This window comes from Grammomys surdaster, unplaced genomic scaffold (assembly GCF_004785775.1).
Source record: "Grammomys surdaster isolate TR1022 unplaced genomic scaffold, NIH_TR_1.0 131, whole genome shotgun sequence".
Classification (NCBI taxonomy): Eukaryota; Metazoa; Chordata; class Mammalia; order Rodentia; family Muridae; genus Grammomys; species Grammomys surdaster.
The window spans coordinates 1681652-1686274 of record NW_021604589.1 but is presented as its reverse complement, the minus strand read 5'-3'; the positions used below and the strand labels follow the sequence as shown (position 1 = coordinate 1686274).

General features: G+C 41.7%; 1 pseudogene; it reads left to right on the top strand.

Annotated features, from left to right (window-relative positions):
• The first annotated feature begins 3645 nt into the window (after positions 1–3645).
• LOC114616710 overlaps positions 3646–4623 on the top strand; it is a 12076-nt pseudogene continuing 11098 nt past the window's right edge.

Here is a 4623-nt window from a genome sequence, read left to right as displayed (position 1 = left end):
AGAGAGAGAGAGAGAGAGAGAGAGAGAGAGAGAGAGAGAGAGAGAGATTGGAAACTGGGCATGGTGGAAACATGTAATCCTAACACTTTGAAAGTAGAAGTAGTTCAGGTCATCCTTGACTACATAGTAAATTAGAGGCCAACTTGAACTACGTGAGGCTCTCCTAAAGACATGCAAACAACTAATAAAAAAGCCTTCTCTGAAGGTCATTTCTAAACTTTAAGCCAACATTCCTCAGTACTGTTCTCCAACCACTCTAGAGCTCAGGAGAAATAACTATGTAAAGCACTGTCATCTGTGTAAATTGCAATTCCCAGAAAAAAAGAAAAACTGCACCTGTGTTAAAGACTTTTCCAGGCCAACTGTCTGAACCAGTGGTGGTGCAAAGTTAGAATGTTGCTGATAATAGCCAAATTATATCTCAGGCTATTTTTACCCCCTATTAAAGACGTTCACTGACCCTTCATATGCCTGACCTTAAATCCTTTTAACTAAAACCTTTAGAATGTATTTTAGGGGTGCTGAAGAGATGGCTCAGCAGTTAAGAAGTACTTAACTGAGTACCTAAGACCTGAGTTTGGTTCCCAACATCTTTGCCCAGAGGCTCACAACTGCATGAGATCCGATGTCCTCTTCTGGCTTCCTTAGCCACCCTAACACACATGTAGTACACATTCATGCATATACATAAATATGCATAAAAACATAAAAATAAATCTTAAAAACTAACTTGTGTGTATATGAATGTGTGTACATGTTTACATGCACACACACAAGCCATGGCTTACATGTGGAGGTCAGAAAACCATCTTGTGGGAGTCACTCCATCCACTTTGTGGGCTCTAGAGCTAGCATTCAGATGGTTGGGCTTGGTAGAATATGTCTTTATGAGATGAACCTATCTTGCTGGCCATAAAACATATTCTTAATAGACCAGTAACTTCCACCAATTCAAAAGGCAAGAATGTCATCAGTTAGCACTTGAAACCTATAACAGAGTTTCTTCTAATGCTGTAACCATCTACCCGTGACCACCACCAATGAACTTTGTAAATGTCTTGATTTATGACTTTCTTTTTTCTGTAACTAATAAATTATTCGGGGTAACCATGTGTTTCAGTTAGAGTTTTATTGCTGTAAAGAGATACCATGACCATGGCAACTCTTATAAAGGAAAACATGTAATTGGGGCTGGCTTACAGTTTCAGAGATTTAGTTCATTATTATCATGGTGGGAGCATGGCAGCATCCAGGCAGACATGATGCTGGAGAAGGAGCTGAGAGTTCTACATCTTTATCTGCAAGCAACAGAAGGAGACTATCTTCCACACTGGGAATGGCTTGAGCATAGGAGGCCTCATAGCCCACCTTCACAGTGACATACTTCCTCCAACAAGAAGGGCACACCTAGTCCAACAAGGCCATACCTCCTAATAGTGCCACTCCCCATGGGCCAAGAATTCAAACACTCAATTTATGAGGGCCTTACTTATTCAAACCATCACACCATGAGTACTTACATTTGGTTTAAGGATAAAAATATCTCTTATTTCCTTTAAGGTGAGAGAGCTGTGGAGTTGGTTTTTTGTTGTTGTTGTTTTTAGTGAGGGTCTCATTCAGCCCAGGCTGGTGCCTACTCTCTGTGTTGCTGAGGATGGCGTCAAACTCCTGATCTTCTTGCTTCTATCTTCCTGTTGGGATGACAGGTTTATACCACTACTCCTGGTTAGTTCCTGCTGATGTTTTTAATTTTAACATTTTATTAGCATGTGTTAATTATATGTCATGATGGGTTTTGTTATCTTTTCACATATGTGCCTAATGTATTTCAATCACATCCACCAGTCTGTTGTTTTCTTCCCACTCTCATTAATTGCCTTCCTCTTCTCAGCTAGCCCCATTTCTATTTTCGTGTGTGTGTGTGTGTGTGTGTGTGTGTGTGTGTGTGTCCCCAAGGAGTTTTGCTAGAGTTGTTTACAGGAGTAGAGGTTAGAGTTCATTAATAAGAGCATGTCTTCCTTACCAGTGTTTAAAAAGTTCGTGGAAATTGATTTGAGTCCCAATAAAAATATCATGAGACAACAGTGAAATATGTGAAGAAGGGCATGGTTAGAACTTAAATCTATTTCACTGCAGAATGTCCCCTATTAAATTTGTTTTCTATGGAATTCTACTTAGTTATTCCATGGTGGTCCCAGGGTGAAGGAGGAACAGAGAAAGAAATCCTGAAAAGTAATTAAACAGCAATTTGAGTTACTGATACAAAATAGTTTGTGAAACAGAATTCAGCTTTGAAAAGTAATTGCCCAGAGACCAGCCAATCCATCATGTGTTGTCTAAGGCATAGACAGTTAGTTGTTTATTCCTTTACATCCATTCTTCCTCTCTTATAACTTCTGATTGTGAGGTAGGCATATGGCTATCAGGGAAAGACTACGTTTTCCACCTCCTTTTCAGCTAAGTTGCTGCTCACATGAGTAATGGACTGTAAATTTAATTTTTGTCTAGCAATTTTATCTGAGGACTTTTCAAGTAATAAAGGCTTACATTTTCTCCCCACCTCTCCATACTTCTTCCTTTATCCATCTGGTTTGACTATTTTAGCTTCATCTGGAATATTATCATGAGTGTCATGCCCAAAGAATGACAGAGGAATGTTGAAAGTAGCTTCAACAGAATCCTTTTGGAAGACCTGAAAGCACAACTCCTAATAGAAATTTGTCGTGTGTGTGTGTGTGTGTGTGTGTGTGTGTGTGTGTGTAGGTATCCACCTTCCATGGCACATGTGGGGAGGTCAGAGGATAACTTGCCAGAGTCATTTCCCTGCTTCTGCCATATAAGTCCCAGGTATCTAACTCAGCTCATCAGGCTTGGTGGAAAGTATCCTAACCCCTATTGAGAGTTTTCATTGCTACAAAAATAATTTTAAGATCTCATTCTTTTTCTCATTTATTTAAACATGTGATTCAAATTCTCCTAGAAAAGAATGAAGGCACAAGACCAGTTTAGAAAGTGAATGTGATTCCAATCAATAGCTCAATGTCATCCAAGTGGGTTTTTTTATTGTAAAAAAATTCTGTCTTCTATCATTTTGTTACAATTTTTGATACCTAAATAATTGGTAAAAGACAAGAATATAGTCAACCTAATATTAACAATGGATTAATTTAAAACAATACAAGGAACCAGGCAGTGGTGGCACATGCCTTTAATCCCAGCACTTGGGAGGCAGAGTCAGGCTGGTCTCTGAGTTCAAGACCAGCCTTGTCTAAAGAGCAAGTTCCAGGACAGCCAGGGCTACATAGAGAGACCCTGTCTTGAAAAAAACAAAAAGACAAAAACAAAAATAATACAAAGGGCTGGAGAGATGGTTAAAAGCTCTTCCAAGGAACCTGATTTCATACCCACATCAGGAAGCTCACAACCACCTGTACGTCTAGTACCAGGGGATGTGATGCCCTCTTCTAGCCTCCAAAAGCACCTGCATATACAGAGCACACACTTACACAGAAGCACTCATACATATAAACAACAATTTAGTTTAAAATCTTGAAATAAAAATACAAGTCATTGGAACCCAAAGGTTTTTTCCTGGCTTTATCTGCACATTATTTAAGAATTTAATTGAGGTGCTGGAGCCACTGTCGCCGAGCCCAGGCCACGCTGCTGCTGCTCGCCCGTCGCCCCCCATCGTGCACTAGCGGTCCCAAAAGATTCAAAACCCAGGATGACAACCCTCAAGGACCAGCTGATTGTGAATCTTCTTAAGGAAGAACAGGCCCCCCAAAACAAGATTACAATTGTTGGGGTTGGTGCTGTTGGCATGGCTTGTGCCATCAGTATTTTAATGAAGGACTTGGCAGATGAGCTTGCCCTTGTTGACGTCATAGAAGACAAGCTAAAGGGAGAGATGATGGATTGCCAGCATGGCAGTCTTTTCCTTAGAACACCAAAAATTGTCTCCAGCAAAAACTATTCTGTAACTGCGAACTCCAAGCTGGTCATTATCACAGTGGGGGGGCCCGTCAGCAAGAGGGAGAGAGCCGGCTCAATCTGGTCCAGCGAAACGTGAACATCTTCAAGTTCATCATTCCCAACATTGTGAAGTACAGTCCACACTGCAAGCTACTTGTTGTCTCGAATCCCGTGGATATCTTGGAAAATCAGTGGCTTTCCCAAAAGCCGAGTTATTGGAAGTGGATGCAATCTGGATTCGGCTCGGTTCCGTTACCTGATGGGAGAAAGGCTGGGAATTCACCCACTGAGCTGTCACGGGTGGGTCCTGGGAGAGCATGGCGACTCCAGTGTGCCTGTGTGGAGTGGTGTGAATGTTGCCGGTGTCTCCCTGAAGTCTCTGAACCCAGAACTGGGTACTGATGCGGACAAGGAGCAGTGGAAGGAGGTTCACAAGCAGGTGGTTGACAGTGTGTATGAGGTGATCAAGCTGAAAGGTTACACATCCTGGGCCATTGGCCTCTCTGTGGCAGACTTGGCCGAGAGCATAATGAAGAACCTTAGGCGGGTGCATCCCATTTCCACCATGATTAAGGGTCTCTACGGAATCAATGATGATGTCTTCCTCAGTGTCCCGTGCATCCTGGGACAAAATGGAATCTCGGATGT